The following is an 18,560-nucleotide window of genomic DNA, read 5'->3' on the forward strand; positions in this document are numbered from 1 at the left end:
ACATCACCATCACCACCACCATCACCATCATCACCACCATCATCATCACCACCATCATCACCACCTTCACCATCATCACCATCACCACCACCATCATCATCACCATCACCATCATCATCACCATCATCATCATCACCACCATCACCATCATCATCACCATCATCACCACCATCCACTCATCATCACCATCATCACCATCACACTCATCATCACCATCATCTTCTCATCACCATCATCATCATCACCATCACCATCATCATCATCATCATCATGACCATCACCATCACCATCATCATCATCATCAACCATCACCATCATCATCATCATCATCATCATCATCACCATCATCATCATCACCATCATCATCATCATCATCATGTTGGAGGTCCTTCAGCAACCTCCCATGTAAAAGTTTGGCTTTGTTCTTTAAAGTCACAGGTCACTTAAGATCAACCTGATGTGGTTCTAACATCCTCCTGACCAGTTTTCTTCTCCCACATTCCTGGTCTCCTCACCCTGACCTCCTCATGCTGGAACTGGTCTGCTTGCAGTTTGCTGAAGCTGCTCTGAAACTTCAACAATAACCAGGAAGTGAGGAAGATGAGAGGTCACCTGACCTGGAGGGTTAAATGTGGGAATTTGACAACATGAAGTCCTCTACTCTTTATGTGCCAGACTAGTGAGGTGGGAGGAGCATAGGAGCAGCAAAGGAGGGGCGGAGCAGGAAGGAGGGGTGGGGCATCTTTGGAGGGTGCGGAGGGGAGATGGAGGGGGCAGATAAACAGCTGTGTGTGTGCAGATGTCAACGAAGTCTCTGTTCTGAGGCTCAACACACTGCTGAGCATTCACTATTCATTCCCCCCAACCACACACACACACCACACACACGCACACACACACCACACCACACAAACACACACACACACACACACATTTGGGTGTTTTGTGACCATGACGACAGTGGTTGTCAGAGTAGTAATGGTCAGTGTGTGACACTCTGAAACCTGATCTCGTCAAACTAATGACAGGAAGTGGTTACTTGACCCACTTTGTCTACAGGAAGTTCATCATCTTGCCCTGTATGTGTGTGTGTGTGTGTGTGTGTGTGTGTGTGTGTGGTGTTGTGTGGGCTTAAACGCTGACTTGTGATTGGCTGATGTAACTAGCTTATTGCACATGTGAACGCGTGTTATTGTTGGTTGACCGGTTGTCAGACTGGGTGAAGCTGCTCAGAGATGGATGGGGTTGAGTCATGTGACCTGCTGAGGAGGGTGAATGTGTAGCTTTATTATTCTCACAATAACCACGACAGCGCACGTGCACATCACCATCACTGAGGTCACTTCCTCCCTCTGATGTTTCCAACAGCAAGGTCTCAAATTTACCATCAGACATGTTCAGTGACATTTCCCAGCTCAGAGCTGAGGCGGCGATTTGAACGGCTGCCCTCAGGACGCCACATGACTGACGACCCCCCCCCCCCCCCCCCCCCCCCCGCTCACTTCCTGTTGATTCTTTTTCATCCTCAGTCAACCATTTAAATTTCCATCAGCTGCTGCAGAAGTTCTGAGATCCAGAGAGACCCATCACATTCATAACGTGTGTGTGTGTGTGTGTGTGTGTGTGTGTGCTCGCTCACCTCTCCGTTTGGACTCACTCTTCCTACGTGATCGCTCTCTGCCTCTGAGTCTGGAGAAGGTCCTCTTCAGCAGAGGTTCAGCCATGGTGAACCTCCTGGTCCGGCTGATCCTGGTGAGCAGCAGAACCCAAAACTGCTCGGACATTCAGGCGTAGCTACAAACGTCTCCTGTGACCTGTTTCTGCTGCTGCTTTTACAGGATGTTGCTTAAAAAGGAAATAAAGTCATCATGTGTGAGTAGATAATCTCAGTTAAACACTGTTTAGAGCATTTGGTGAGCTCTGGATCATGAGGAAGATCTGTAATCATGTGATCTGTGTCGTCTCAGTGGGAAGGAACCTTTTTATCAAGTAAAAAGCTTCGCAGAATGGTGCCATCACTCTCCAACTGGACTGACAAGCTTTAAGAAAATAACATAAAATAATGTACAAATGCAGCGTTCAAACAGAAAAGTCAATATTTTCTGTTTGTGAGTGAAAGTTGGAATTCTACTGAAAGATCTTTGCGTTGTCATCTTCCATTTGTCCACTAGGTGGAGACAAAGAGCAGCAGAGAGCGTCGACCGGGGCTCGTTTTAATGTCCCATTCTGCACGTGAGGGGGGTTCATGCTCATGCTCGTCATCTCACTTGTCGTGCATGAAGGCTTGAAAGAGCCACAGTTTGTTTAAAGGCACGCGCATGTCGATGGTCACGGTAGTTTTCCACAGCTCTAAACCCTAAACCTGTCTGCCTGATGGGAAAAGACCGGATGTTTGTGGGCAGTGAGAAAACTTTGTGTGCGATAAAGAGCTGAGAAGGGTTAGGGTTAGGGTTAGGGTTAGGTTAGGGTTAGGGGTTAGGGTTAGAGTCAGGGTTAGGGGTTAGGTCAGGGTTAGGGTTAGGTTAGGTTTAGGGGTTAGGGTTAGAGTCAGGGTTAGGGGTTGGGTTAGAGTCAGGGTTAGGGTTAGAGTCAGGGTTAGGGTTAGGTTAGGGTTAGGGTTAGGGTTAGAGTCAGGGTTAGGGTTAGGGTTAGAGTCAGGGTTAGGGTTAGGGTCAGGGTTAGGGTTAGAGTCAGGGTTAGGGGTTAGGTTAGAGTCAGGGTTAGGGTTAGAGTCAGGGTTAGGGTTAGGTCAGGGTTAGGGTTAGAGTCAGGGTTAGGGTTAGGGTCAGGGTTAGGGTTAGAGTCGGGTTAGGGTTAGGGGTCAAGGTTAGGGTTAGGGTTAGGGTTGGGTTCGGTTAGGGGTTAGGGTTAGAGTCAGGGTTAGGTTTAGGGGTTAGGGTTAGAGTCAGGGTTAGGGTTAGGGTCAGGTTAGGGGTTGGGTTAGGGTTGGGTTAGGGTTAGGGTTAGGTTAGGGTTGGGTTAGGTTAGGTTAGGGGTTGGGTTAGGGGTTAGGGTTAGAGTCAGGGTTAGGGTTAGAGTCAGGTTTAGGGTTAGGGTCAGGTTAGGGTTAGGGTTAGGGTTGGTTAGGGTTGGTTTAGGGTTAGGGTTGTTAGGGTTAGGTTAGGTTAGGGGTTGGGTTAGGTTAGGGTTAGGGTTGGGTTAGGGTTAGGTTAGGTTAGGGTTAGGGTTAGGTTGGGTTAGGGTTAGGGTTAGGGTTATGTTGGGTTAGGTTGGGTTTGGGGTTAGGGTTAGGGTTAGGGTTTCGGTTAGGGGTTGGGTTAGGGTTAGGTTGGGTTAGTTTTCGGGTAGGTTCGGGTTGAGGGTTGGGTTAGGGGTTGGTTATCGGGTTCGGTTAGGTTGGGTTCGGTTCGGGTTCGGGTAGGGTTCGGGTTCGGGTTTGGGTTCGGGTTCGGTTGGGTTCGGTTTCGGGTTAGTTCGGGTTCGGGTTGGTTGAGGTGTTTAGGTTAGGGTTCGGGTTCGGGTTCGGGTTGGGTTAGGGTTAGGGTTAGGTTAGGGTTCGGGTTCGTTGGGTTAGGGTTGGGTTAGGGTTAGGTTAGGGTTAGGGTTGGGTAGGGTTAGGGTTAGCCTGTCGTGGAGTAAGCTGCCTCCATCACTCACAACTTCACAACCTCCCTGGTTGTTTTCTGCTGCTCTTTGAAAAGAAGCAGGTCCAGCAAAGAAAAATCATTGTTCAAAAATACGTTCTCACATGAGCGACAGTCCACATGCCTAACCCTAACCCCTAACCCTAACCCTAACATCAAACCCCCACCCTAACCCCTAACCCTACCCTAACCCTAACCCTAACCCCTAACCCTAACCTCAACCTCTAACCCTAACTAACTCTGATTAATTATCCCTCCCCCTATCTGATTCTGATTTCTAAATTGCCCATGGTCCTGTTCTCAATCCTAGCCTCATTATTCCAACCCAAACCGATGTCCCCCATACCCAAAACCCAATCTAGTGCCCGCTAAGCCTTGTACCTATAAACCAAACCCACCTCAAACTAAGCCAAATTTGACTCAGCCCGCATACGGGAGAGCCCACAGGAGGTTAGGGTACGAAAAATAGGACAAGTGCAGTGCCACATGGCCTAACGAGGCTAAGGAGAAGGTTGAAGTATAGGGAGGCAAAAGAGAGGAAAGGAGAATGAGGTTAAGGAAAGAGGAGAACCAAGGAAAAGATGGCATGAAGAAGGAGAGGGGAGGAAGGGAAGGATGAAGAGAAAAGGTTCAGTTCAAAAGAGGGAAAAAGGAAATCAAAAGGAAAATAAAAAGGAATAAAACAGGGGAGATGTTATAGGAAACACAATTCAATTAGAAACAGGGGAAACAACAAATACAAAAGATAAATAAACAAGGGAAGGGAAGGACATTTAAATTGAAAATAAAAAAACATGAAAAGCAAAAGGCGAGGGGAGTATAAAAGGGGAAACGGAAATTAGAGACCTCAGAAGGTCCAAAGATTCGGAGGGAACAACATCAAAAAATTTAAACGATAAAGAGGTTAAAGGTTAATGCTAACCCTAACCCTAATGCTAACCCTAACCCTAAGGCTACCCCTAACCCACCCTAACCCTAATGCTAACCCTAACTCCAACCCTAATGCTAACCCTAATGCTAACCCTACTACCTCCAACCCTAATGCTAACCCTAATGCTAACCCTAACCCTAATTAATGCTAACCCTAACTCCAACACTAACCCTAACCCTAATGCTAACCCTAACTCCAACCCTAACCCTAATGCTAACCCTAACGCTAACCCTAATGCTAACCCTAATGCTAACCCTAACCCTAACCTTAATGCTAACTCTAACTCCAACACTAACCCTAACCCTAATGCTAACCCTAACTCCAACCCTAACCCTAATGCTAACCCTAACGCTAACCCTAATGCTAACCCTAACCCTAATGCTAACCCTAACTCCAACCCTAACCCTAATGCTAACCCTAGCCCTAATGCTAACCCTAATGCTAACGCTAATGCTAACCCTAATGCTAACCCTAATGCTAACCCTACTAATGCTAACCCTAACTCCACCCTAATGCTAACCCTAATGCTACTAACCCTAACCCTAACCTTAATGCTAACCCTAACTCCAAACTACACCCTACCCTAATGCTAACCATAACTCTAACTCTAACCCTAACCCTAATGCTAACCCTAACGCTAACCCTAATGCTAACCCTAACCCTAATGCTAACCCTAACTCCAACCCTAACCCTAATGCTAACCCTAGCCCTAATGCTAACCCTAATGCTAACGCTAATGCTAACCCTAATGTTAACCCTAACCCTAATGCTAACCCTAACCCTAATGCTAACCCTAATGCTAACCCTAATGCTAACCCTAATGTTAACCCTAACCCTATGCTAACCCTAACCCTAATGCTAACCCTAATGCTAACCCTAGCCCTAATGCTAACCCTAATGCTAACCCTAATGCTAACGCTAATGCTAACCCTAATGTTAACCCTAACCCTAATGCTAACCCTAACCCTAATGCTAACCCTAATGCTAACCCTAATGCTAACCCTAATGTTAACCCTAACCCTAATGCTAACCCTAACGCTAACCCTAATGCTAACCCTAACCCTAATGCTAACCCTAACTCCAACCCTAACCCTAATGCTAACCCTAGCCCTAATGCTAACCCTAATGCTAACGCTAATGCTAACCCTAATGTTAACCCTAACCCTAATGCTAACCCTAACCCTAATGCTAACCCTAATGCTAACCCTAATGCTAACCCTAACCCTAATGCTAACCCTAATGCTAACCTAATGCTAACCTAATGTTAACGCTAATGCTAACCCTAATGTTAACCCTAACCCTAATGCTAACCCTAACCCTAATGCTAACCCTAATGCTAATGCTAACCCTAACCCTAATGTTGACCCTAACCCTAATGCTAACCCTAACCCTAATGTTAACCCTAACCCTAATGCTAACCCTAACTCTAACTCTAACCCTAACCCTAATGCCCTACCCTAATGCTAACCCTAACCCTAATGCTAACCCTAATGCTAACGCTAATGCTAACCCTAACCCTAATGCTAACCCTAATGCTAACCCTAACCCTAATGCTAACCCTAATGCTAACCCTAACTCCTAACTCTAACCCTAACCCTAATGCTAACCCTAATGCTAACCCTAACCCTAATGCTAACCCTAATGCTAACCCTAATGCTAACCCTAACCCTAACCCTAATGCTAACCCTAATGCTAACCCTAACCCTAATGCTAATGTAACCTAACCCCTAACCCTAATGCTAACCCTAATGCTAACCCTAACCCTAATGCTAACCCTAATGCTAACGCTAACCCTAATCCAAACCTAACCCTAATGTTAACCCTAACCCTAATGCTAACCCTAACTCTAACTCTAACCCTAACCCTATGCAAATGCTAACCCTAACCCTAATGCTAACCCTAACCCTAATGCTAACCCTAACCCTAATGCTAACCCTAATGCTAACGCTAACCCTAATGCTAACCCTAATGCTAACCCTAACCCTATGTTAACCCTATCCCTAATGCTAACCCTAACTCTAACTCCCTAACCCAATGTAAACCTAATGCTACGCTAACCCTAATGCTAACGCTAACCCTAATGCTAACCCTAATCCTAATGCTAACCCTAATGCTAATGCTAACCCTATCCCTATGCTAACCCTAACCCTAATGTTAACCCTAACCCTAATTCTAACCCTAACTCTAACTCTAACCCTAATGGTAAACCTAATGCTAACGCTAACCCTAATCTACGCTAACCCTAATGCTAACCCTAATCCTAATGCTAACCCTAATGCTAACCCTAATGCTAATGCTAACCCTATCCCTAATCTAACCCTAACCCTAATGCTAACCCTAACCCTAATGCTAACGCTAACCCTAATGCTAACGCTAACCCTAACGCTACCCTAATGCTACCCAACCCTAATATAATAAGAATATAAAGAATGAGTGGAGACAGAAGAGAGAATGAGACGTTTTTTGGCGCGTGTCGCTCTTGATTTTGTGTTTATTTTTGCAGTAAACTTAAGGAGCCTTTACACTTATGTTTGATTCCATTTAGCTGATATCCTTCTTGACATCTTTAAATTTACAGTATTCATGGGAGTTTTATTTGGTCATTTTGCTTCTTTTTATTTCCTTTTCCCACATTTATTCATATTTTTATTAGATTGCAATAAATCCTATAACATTGAACAACTGACTAAAGTCCAATGAAGCTGCGGTTCCCCACCGATAGCGTCATTCTGATGGTTTTTGCTGGCTGCAGCTGAAATTTCCAATGCTCCATGTCACAGATTACGTAAATCCTAAACCCTAAAGATTCTGAAGGCATGATGTAAAATATAACGTATATACAGACATTTGAAAGACAATTAAGAGAATGTTTCCATGCTTCTAAGAGTGGCCGAGGATCCATTTAGAAAACTTTATAAAGATGCATTGTGTGATACCAGAACTAATTTAACTTCAAGGCGAAGCTGCTTCTGCTTGTTCGACCATCGACTGATCTCCTGAAATTCCACCAGCGCTTTTTAAAAACTAATTCTTCATCTATGGAGGATAGACGGCAGATGTTTCCACAGATGCTCTTTCACCAGTGGTCAGGAGTGATGCAGCAGATGAGCGGGAGGTGACTGGCTTTCAACCAGCCATGACTCAGATGTCTCCAGCCCCATAGTCTGGTTCTCTACGAGATCAACAACAGCTTCACTCCTGAATCCTGCAGCTGGTTCTGACTCAGGTCCAGTTCTCTGAGATGGGAGGGATTGGACCTCAGCGCCGAGGCCAGAGAGCCACAGCTGATCTCTGATAACCTGCAGCCAATCAATCTGAAAAATGCAGGATGAGGTTATACGTGCAGGTCTGCATGTGATCTGCGTCAGTACTAAACCTACGTTAGTTCTTAGTTGGTCAGACCTGAATTCACGATATTCCAAGGATGTTTTTAATGTGGTGCATCACAGCAGTGTTGAGAACAGCCTCACTTCACCATCTTAGCAGCTGGTATATAGGTAGAAAAATGAAGACTGACCTGAGCCTCTCCAGTTTACAGTTTGGACTCTCCAGTCCAGAACAGAGCCGCTTCACTCCTGATCCTGCAACGTGTTTGTGCTCAGGTCCAGAACCCTCAGATGGGAGCGGTTGGACTTCAGAGCTGAGGCCACAGAATCACAGCTGGTCTCTGATAAACTGCAGCCCCAAAGGCTAAAATAACAATTATTTTGAGAGAAGACAAATAAAAATCAACATGTACCAGAGCAAAACACAGCTTACAAGCAACAAACCTCTGGTCCTGCACTGGCTTATCTGCCGTATGTTCCTATTTGGGTTCTTTCAGGGCGGTTGGACAAGATCTACAGCGTATGTAAAGTGTGTGTGGGTCAAAATACCTTCCAAGTTTGTGAGACCACATTTCTCAATAGCACTCAACTCTTGTCAGGAGTTGGGACAAAGCGACCCACTCCTGACAGCTTGTGGGCGATGCTGCAGCGACCCTGCAATCCCTACACTCTCTGGTGAAACCAAATCAAAGGTTTTAGACACTGCTGCTGATGCTGGAAGGGTGGCTATAGTCTGGACGCAGAGTTCCCCTGACTGCACATTTCTCCAACAATGATTGGCAGCTGGTGTCACTTGTTCTCCAGATGAGAGAAGGAAAGAGAGCCCCCCCACAGTGTGTTTGATTGCCCCACTGCAAGCTCAATGCTGCCAGAAAACATTGCAGGAGCATCAATTCCCCTCAGGGCATCAACAAGGAGCTCAGGAAAAGGTGCAGCTGCCACCTACTAGAGACAAGCACACTGAGCTGAGATTCAAAGCCCTCTCCTCCCAAGAGAAGAGCTTGTTTGTTGGAGGCTCTTCTGGGCGATACCTGGTGCCACAGCTCCAGCTCAGCCCGTCTCTGGAGCTGAGGTGGAGCTTAGCAAGTTTCATGGTTCTCCACCACTTCCTCTGGCTGAGGACCTTCTCAGCTGGTGGTTTCTGCTCCACCTTCCAAGTTGAGCAGGTGATACTTCTGCATTCCTGCCACCAGGGTCTCTGCAGAAAGAGTCTTCTCTACTGTTTTATATTAGATTGTAGAAAATTAGGATTTTTGGTTGATGTCTTAGATGTTGTTGACTAAGAGCAGGTTTTTCTTTAATAACATAGAAAGATTCGATGAGAAGAGCAAATGTATTATTTTATGAGCTACTTCCACTACTATTATATACACATACTTCCATATTGTCTTAGATTGCAGCTGCATTTATTGCATCGTTCATAGAAGTCATATTTGTGAGGAGAAAAACTCCATAAGGTCATTTTCTTTAATGACCATTACAACAGAGGAGGCGATGAACAAACAGATTTATATAAAAATGTGTGAAAACTTATGGATGGAAACCTTTTTAAAATGGTTGCATTGTGTAGAATCGGTGTAGAATCAACTTGTTGACTTCTGATTTGGACTCCAATGGAAGTGAGGTGCAACAATTGTGGATGCTGAAAGCTTCAGATCTTCATGAAGGTTTCTGTGGTTGGACTGACCTGCTGCCCCTTTAAGAGGGAGGCAGGTTTGGGCTTCTGGCTGGAATGAAGCCACCTCAGATGAGAATGACTGCAGGCTTTCGGTACCAAGGTTTAACAGGCGCTCACTTCACACTTGGGCTTTTCTCTCTTTTTTGGGATGGCTTTTCTCAGGAGAGAAGGGGCATGGCACACTGCAGCAGCTTTCTTTTTGGGGTTTCTAGTTTTCCTTCTGATCTTTAAAAGACAGGAAGAACCATTTTTGATTGGTCTGAATGTTTGGGCGGTTTTGTGGCCAGCCTAAAATAAAACAAGACAAATCTACAACTGATACTTCCTTTCTAGTCATTGATGACCATCCTCACATGGGACAGATTTCCACAACCAATTTAATACTGCAAATCTGTCCTGTGTGGTCTTTTTTCTGAGAACTGTAACACTACGTTTATAACAAAGATCAAACATGTGAACATTTATTGTCTAACTAGTTACACCTGGGAAAGTACTGGATCATCTCTGACTGACCTGAGAGTCTCCAGCTCACAGAGAGGATCCTGGAGAAAACCACAGAGCAGCTTCACTCCTGGATCCTTCAGCTGGTTTGTAGCTCAGGTCCAGAACCCTCAGATGGGAGGGATTGGACCTCAGCGCCGAGGCCAGAGAGCCACAGCTGATCTCTGATAAACTGTAGTCCACACAGCCTGGAAAAGGAATAAATGGGCAAATAAAAACACATTTCTAAATCTGAAAATGAAGAGAAAAGCAGAAAATGTAAAGAAACTTAGAAAAGACCACAGAGGCCTCCTGACCTGAGCGTCTCCAGTCTGCAGTTTGGATGCATCATTGCAGAAGACAGTAACTTTACTCTGGCATCTGTCCGGCTTTGGTTCCTGCTTAAGCTCAGCTCCCGTAGATGAGAAGGGTTTGACGTCATTGCTGAGGCCACAACTTCCCAATGACTCGTTGAAAGAAAACTATCATACAGTCTGTTGTGTATGAAACAAAAATAGTGAGTCAAACTTTGGGATTTCTCATCAACTTATCTGAGAATCTACCTAAACACAAATGTAGCTCATTTCCTGGAAAAGCTAAATTCAACACCGTAGAGCAACAGTTTGAACGACCATCAGATCTGAAATGCAACTGAATTATTCTCAACATTTGTCTTATTTTAGAACAGCTCATAATTACTCAATATTTAAAATGATTGTAGCAAATGGTTTAAAGAAACGTGCATCTTTTTATCTGTCTATCGGCTCTTTGGATATTTTGCATTTCATCCAATTTGTACGATGGTGCGTCAAGTCTTAATTCAGCGATCCGATCGATGACATCAGAGTCTCTGGTTGCATCGATTGCCCTCAGCTTCTGTTCTATCTGCCTGTTTCCCTTCAAATCATTTTCACTGCACCTTTTGTTGCTAGTGATGAAGTTGCCACCTAACGGGTGTGGAAAGGCTCAAACAACTTTGTGGGTCACATAAAGGCTCCAAACGGAACCGCCACAAAGACCTAAAACACCCAATTAAACCAACGAGGCCGGCTGTTTTTACGTTGAACTAATGAAGCAAAATAGTCACGTGTCATTAGTTAAAATGTGTTTTTCTGTCGTTTGAATACGATGTATACAAACAAACAAAAGTGATTTAATGACATGACAGTAATTTCATGATAGTCAGTTAACTTGTGGCTCCTATTATTCCTGCCTTATGTTGGTTTGTCTGGATTGACCTTTGAACTTATATCCAGCCAGTGTTGAACATTTCTGGATGAATTGTTGTTGTTTTAATTTATGGACGCTGCAATGGAGATAGAATAAAGATTGAAGGAATGACCACTGGAGGGGGTATTGCTACCTGACATGATCCACTCGCTTGATTTAAACGCCGATGTCCGGCCCCAAAATCTTTACTTACTCGGCCTTCCTGCAGTTCCTCACAGCTGGAATCAGGCGACGTCGTCCCTCCTCTGAGGTGTTGTACTGCTGCAGGTTCAGCTCATCCAGAACCTCCTCTGACATCTGCAGCAGGTAGGCCAGAGCTGAACAGTGGATCTCTGACAGTTCCCTCTCTGATATCTCCCCTGACTTCAGGAACTCTTGGATCTCCTGATGGACTGACTGATCCTTCATCTCCATCAGACAGTGGAAGATGTTGATGCTTCTGTCTGGGGAGATTCCATAACTGTTCTCCTCCTTCAGGTTGTTGAGGACCTTCTGGATGGTTTCTGGGTGGCTGTTCCTCTGATCCAACAGTCCACCCAAGATCCTCTGATTGGACTCCAGAGAGAGACCATGAAGGAAGCGAACAAACAAGTCCAGGTGGCCATTTTCACTTTGAAGAGATTTCATTAGTGCTCTCCTGAGGAAGTCATCAAGAGATGTGACTGGATCGTTATTTAACAACCCAACAAACCAGGAAAAGGGTTTTGGTTCAAATATTTTAGGAAGACTCCATATCCTTTTCTTGATGGTGTAACAGTGGAACATGAAGACGGCAGCCAGAAACTCCTGCCTGAACGCTCAGATGAACAAAGCAGTAGACTGATTTCTGGAAGATCACACTCTCTCTCTTGAAGATCTCTGTACAAACTCCTGAGTACACCGACACCTCGGAGACGTCCAGTCCACATCGCTCCAGGTCTTCTGAGTAGAACATGATGTTTCCTTTCTCCAGATGTTCAAACGCCAGCCGACCCAACTTCAGAAGGAGTTCTTTATCAGCCTCAGTCAGTTCCTCTGGTCTCTGCTTTCCTCCATACTTCTGCTTCTTCCTCTTTATCTGAACCCTCAGGAAGTGTGAGTAGAGGTCAGTCAGGGTTTTGGCAGCTCTCCTCTCTGGTCTCTGGCCATCATGTCCTCCAGAACTATAGCAGTGATCCAGCAGAAAACTGGGATCAGACACATGATGTGGAGGCTCCTGGAGGCCTTGATGTGTGAGATGATTCTCTTGGACAGATCTTCATCACTGAACCTCCTCCTGAAGTACTCCTCCTTCTGGGAGTCAGTGAAGCCTCGTACTTCTGTGATCCTGTCAACACACGAGGGAGGAATCTGATAGGCTGCTGCAGGTCTGGAGGTGATCCAGATGAGAGCTGAGGGAAGCAGGTTCCCCTGGATGAGGTTCACCAGGAGCACGTCAACTGACGATACTTGTGTGACATCAGAGATGACCTGATGCTTGTTGAAACCCAGTGAAAATCTGCTTTCATCCAGGCCATCAAAGATGAACAGAAGTTTCCAGACAGTCAGATCTTCTGCTCTGATCTTCTGTAATGTTGGATGGAAAACATGAAGCAGTGAGAGAAGACTGTGCTGCTCATCTCTGATCAAGTTCAGCTCCCTCCATGAGAGCGGAAGCACCAGACTGATGTCTTGGTTCTCCAAACCTTCTGCCCAGTCCAGACTGAACTTCTGCACTGAGAAGGTTTTTCCAACGCCGGCGACACCGTTGGTCAGAACCACTCTGATGTGTCTCTGTTGCTCAGATAAGACTTTGAAGATGTCCTGGCACTTGATTGGAGTGTCCTGGATGTTCTTCTTGGAGGTTCTCTCAAGCTGTCTCACCTCATGTTGTGTGTCACCTCCTCACTTTGTCCCTCAGTGATGTAGAGCTCAGTGTAGATCTTGTTCAGCAGGGTTCCACTTCCTGCTTCATGAGTTCCTTCAGTCACATGTTCACATCTTCTCTTCAGACTCATCTTATGACCTTCTATCACCTCCTGCAGTTCACCACCCTCTGAAACAAACAATCTTTTAAATCCTTTTACAATTGTCATCTACAGCAGTAACACAGATGTCCTCAACTGGAAAATATTCTGTCATGATTGAATGATAGAAGCAACAGTCGGGTCATGACCCATCTCACTGTCAGTTTGAAATGTTATGTCTTCTTATGTACACCTATTCTTTTATTTCATTGGGTTTCAATCTAATTTAGTCTATAACAACCATTTCCATGTCTTCCAAGAGTTTGCTTGGACTAAACAGCTGGTAAAAACTGGATGATATTTAGAAAAACACATCAAACCTTCTCCAAACACATCACACTCAGCAGACCCATTGTCCTGTAAAGGTCACCTGCCTTCAGCTCTTTAACACTTTCCAGAACTAAATGACTAAATGTTGCTAAATACTGTCTAAGTATTTAGGAAGGTCTTCAGAGGGTCCAGGGGTTCCAGTGGAACCAAACAAGCTCTCTGGATCTTCTCTTGCACATGGTAAATACACAAGTTGTTCCTTTATTCCGACCCAAAGTATCTTATAAATACAAATGTACGAGCTTACGTGAGACGCTGTTGTTCAGGTCGGCGGTCTGCAGTTCAGTTCTCCGTTTCTTTTCACCCTCGGGACAGGAGGAATCTCCAATGGAAGCAGACCGTTTCTGACACCTGTCAAAAATGGGAATAGTGGTTATACATGTCTACTGGGCGTTAGCAACGCCTAAGAAAGGCTGCGTTCACTTCTGCTTTCAGTTTGCTCTGACAGTTGAAGATTGAATGAACACTGAGCAAAAAATATAAAGTTATTTACGTTCCAACAAGCTCGTTCAGTTGGAGAAAAGTGTATTTGATCTAAGTGTTTAGTGGCTTTTCCTCATTGTGAATTAATGTTCAAAATAAAAGTGCCAAACCAGGAATATAAACTCATAGAATAGAACAAAAGTTCTCCATTTATGCTCCAAATACAGTCGTCTGGTCTCTGAAACTGATCATTAAATAGCACAGAGGTCACGCGTATTCAAAAGCTTATTTCAACCATTTAGAAATGACTGATATTGTTGTCTATGGGTTTATTAGAACCAGGAGCCTTATAAATAGACTTTTTAATGAATTTTCATGACATGTGGTGGAACAGTGTGGCAGAACAAGCTGCACAGACCGGCCATGTCTTACCCATCCGTATCTAAATGGAGAGCTGGAGCACTCTGCAATGATGGATATTGTTGGGAAACTTTAAAATATATGCCTAGGAATTTTTGTGAGATGATGTTAACCCATGCAGGAGAAATGACCAGTTAAAAACACAAGCAAGTTTCAGTTTTAAAAGATTTACCACACTAAAATTAACATGGGAGTTAATGGGAGCGAACACCTGACATGTCGTGGTGCACCGTTTCATTAATTTAATTTGGGCTAATACCCACAAAATGATGTTTTGTATGGTTGTGAAATGTTCTAAGGCAGAGTTATGTGGTTCAGAAAACCTTACTTTAAAGGTGAGCCTTGAGGTCCAATACCAAAGTTAAAAGGGTGCCACACAAACACATCATCACGCTTTAGTTTTCTTACATTTCCTCTGAACTTCTGAAGTTTATTGCTTTATCTTTGGACCGGTCACTCTTCAGGGACACACAGCTGGGCACTGTGGACTCTGCTCTGTCCTCGTCCATCCTGAGGAAACATCAGAAATAGTGATGAGACTGTGATGAAGGTAAATAATCTGTAGAGGTTGGAGTTAAATAATCCCAATTCACTGCATTTTTACTAAACAGGAACATTTCTAATCCATTCTGGATAACAACTGAATCACTAAATCAATGATGTCTCTGTATCATTTTCATGTTTTCAGAGTTTAAGCTGCTTTTTTTAACTGTTCCCTGCAGTGAGAAAAGAACTGGCACCTTTTCCAGCCCCTCATCCTGCAGCACTGAATGTGCTCTAAAGTTCTTTCCAGAGCAAACGTCTCTGCACTTGCAGCAACATGTTGTAGTCATGGATCCGTGAGGAGAACCGGATACAGGAAACGCCCCCACTTTGATCCCAAAACCCAACTGGTGGCCAACGGTGGTCCGGCAACGACGGGGACGCTGGTCCATCGGGCCCACAACACTGGTTTTCCACAGGCCAACATGGTGAAAGGACTGTGCACCCGTTTCATTTTAAGGACCTGATGAATTTCATTTTTCACGATAGTGGAGGCTAATACCCACAAAATGATGTTTTGTATGGTTGTGAAATGTTCTAAGGCAGAGTTATGTGGTTCAGAAAACCTTACTTTAAAGGTGAGCCTTGAGGTCCAATACCAAAGTTTAAAGGGCGGCCTTTGGACCAGTCGCTCTTCATGGACACACAGCTGGACACTGTGGACTCTGCTCTCTCTTCCTCTTCCATCACACATTCGCTCATTTTTAAATGTGAGTCTAAACGGTGAAGCAGGAACAGTCTGCTGACACAGAAAAGAAGATTAAAGAACATGATTCTCAGCATGAAGACAAGCAGAGGTCTGTCCAATGATGTATTGTCGGCTCATTCACATCCAAATCTATTATATGACGTCACCCTGTACATCATACAGGCCACATATATATTGGAAAAAGTTTTGGGACATCTTAAAAGTTTACACCATGTTAAATATAAATAGTTGTGGAAAAAATGTTTCTCCTGGGTGTTTCAGAAGGTGCGGTGGCATTAGACGGACGCACACAAATACAAATTAAATCATTTTTTATCTGGTTATGGTTTACGAGAAAACCTAAATTCTTTCAAGATGTCGGTTCTCAACATTAAATTCAACAAATAAGATGAGAATGCATTCAAAACTAAACAGAAATACGTCATCGCATCATCAAAGTGGGTCAAATGCAGCATCATCTTCTGTCATCTCAGACAGGATTCCAAGAAGAGGATCTTCATTTTCAACAACGCACCTTGACATCTCATCATGGCTCGTCTGTCAGATTACAAGCAGCTTTTTTGATCAGGTGCATCATGTTTCTCACAAACACATGATGGTGCTGGAAAAAACATCTGTAGCCTGACCTAGAGGTCAAAACTCTGCATGGCGTGCACAGCTACTAGTTGCAGCTGGTGGTTGTGGCGGAGGAGATCCCAAACATATCTAGCAAGCTTGTTTTGGAGCAGAGCTTGTCCACCACCTCTGACCCCACTCATCACAGAAGTCCCACCATATCCATGGCCAGGTGTGTTGGCAGCATTGGAGCCAGCCTCAGGAAAAAGGTGTGTCAATATCTCAGAAGTGATGATCAAGTTGACACGACCCAACAGAAGTCAAGCAACCCAACATGCTGAATAGAATAGATGACACACAGCAAAGGGCAAAAAAAACCCAATTCTGCTCAGACTAATCTGATCTGACCACATGTACAGGACCAAAAATATCAAAACACCATGGGTTTAGGTTTCCTTTCGTTTTCTTGACTGCTTCATTCAAAACAGAACACATTTCATAAATCCATAATAACAAATTCATATTCCACAAAGAACCAGTTGTTAAAACAATCAAATGGAATGCCTTGATCTCTCCCTCTTTACATACTCTCCTTTTTTAAATAAAGGATTGATTGTCCCCTGGTGGAGGGACAAAGAGAGGAGGCTAAAACTGTCGCGTTTGTGTCCCTCTTTCCGTGGATTTTTCCACTAACTGCAAATAATATTGTTACTTATTGTGAGTATTAAAATGTGCTTCCTCAACCTCTAAAATGTTGGCTCAGGGTTAGCGGAAAACGCAGTTAGAGGAAACACGCTACAAAGTTTGATCATCCGTCACAACATTCCCGTCGACCAGCCGCAATGTGCGTCCGAAACACGCGCACGCTCATTGCGCACACGCAGCTTATTAAGCCGCATCTCGCAGCGGAACATTGATTCGAGACGACAGCAGTGAAAGAACCAAATGCTACCTGAATATTAGAGGTTTTCCATCAGGGCTCGGTCACTCAGATGGAGCCCGAAGTTGAGAACTTTCACTTTCGCTTCTTCTTCCTCTACACGTCTCGTGTTTGTGGTTGGATCGCGTCATATCCGGCACAGGCGCCTCTCTTCAGAACAATTTGGTCCACGTTTTAACTGAAATACTGGGAAACAACTGGAGTTCGTCTGACAGATGTTCGTTTTTGGGTGCGGAATCAAACTGGGTCAACTTTTTGATCTATAGGATCCCCTCTGGTTCAAAGTGTCCCTATAGGATATTGACAGTTCTGACCTTTTGGGGGCTGCACACACCTCTTAATGGTGACGGCACCAACGGAGCTGATCCAGTTGTCATCAGCTGGCCAGTCTGACTCCAGCTCATTAGGGGAAATTTGCTGATCTGGAGGAGAAGCTTTCAAAACTTGACGGGCTGGGGGGGATGACTGTAATTTTGGAATCAGCGTGCCAATTTTATTTTTAATCAGAATAATTCAGAATAATTTCAACAGGATATTTTCAAATTGTTCCCCAGTGGAGCTGCCAACTGAATATGGTGACCTGCTGCTACACACAGAAATCCGATGGCTCAGCAGGGGACGGATTTTGCTTCCTTTTTTGTCCCTTTTGAGTGAAATAAAAGAGTTCATGCAGTCCAGAGGGGAAGACGCCGTGCTGCTGGAGGACACTGGCTGGACACTGGACCTTGCATTTTTAACGGACATTACTGGGAAACGGAACAGTTTGAACTGGGAGCTGCAAGGCAAAGGTGAGACTGTTGCTGAGAGGATCAGTGCTGTAAATGCATCTAAAGCCAAGATGAACATTTTCTCTGTGCATTTACAGACAAAAGGTGCTGCACTTCCCCTCTGTGCAGATGGTGCTGAGAGACAACGCTTCTGCATGTGAGGCTTTGGACTAAAGCGCAGAAAAGTGCTCTCAGCTCATAAAAAGACTTGGGCAAGAGTTTGAGAACAGGTTTTGGGACCTGGATCAGCTTGAGCCATGTGTGTCATTCATTTCTAACCCTTTCATGAACGTGGACATATCATGCATTGCTCAGCAGTTCAGTGCAACCTTCAGCCTGGATGCTGCACAGATGCAATTGAAATTGGAACATTGTGAAATGAGCTGCAGCTCAAAGCCTCTCAGGCTGCACCAAACTTTTGGTGCCTTGTTGACACAGAAAAGTACAGTGGTGAATGTACAGCAGCTATGGAGGTTGCAAGCCTTTTGGGTTCGACCTCTCTTTGTGAATCAGCCTTTTCTGACAGGAACTTCATCAAGAACCAACACAGAAGACGCCTCCCTGATGCACATCTGCCAGACTCACTCAGAGCTGCACTGTCAAGTTCCCCACCAGAGGACAACACACTGGTAACCGCA

The 18,560-nt window shown here is 44.6% G+C and overlaps 1 protein-coding gene, 1 long non-coding RNA gene and 1 pseudogene across 2 annotated transcripts in view; 1 reads left to right on the forward strand and 2 right to left on the reverse strand.

Annotated features, from left to right (window-relative positions):
• LOC130533076 (cytohesin-1-like) overlaps window positions 1–18,560 on the forward strand; it is a 50,205-nt pseudogene that overhangs the window by 24,233 nt on the left and 7,412 nt on the right.
• LOC130533008 (CDP-diacylglycerol--glycerol-3-phosphate 3-phosphatidyltransferase, mitochondrial) overlaps window positions 1–18,560 on the reverse strand; it is a 54,506-nt gene that overhangs the window by 15,809 nt on the left and 20,137 nt on the right.
• On the reverse strand, window positions 8–1,771 carry LOC130533242 (uncharacterized). The gene is made up of 3 exons (XR_008952514.1): window positions 1,640–1,771; window positions 358–572; window positions 8–175 (listed from the first exon to the last, which is right to left on the reverse strand). It is a non-coding gene; the product is annotated as an uncharacterized LOC130533242 (long non-coding RNA).

Source organism: Takifugu flavidus, chromosome 1, assembly GCF_003711565.1.
Source record: "Takifugu flavidus isolate HTHZ2018 chromosome 1, ASM371156v2, whole genome shotgun sequence".
NCBI lineage: Eukaryota > Metazoa > Chordata > Actinopteri > Tetraodontiformes > Tetraodontidae > Takifugu > Takifugu flavidus.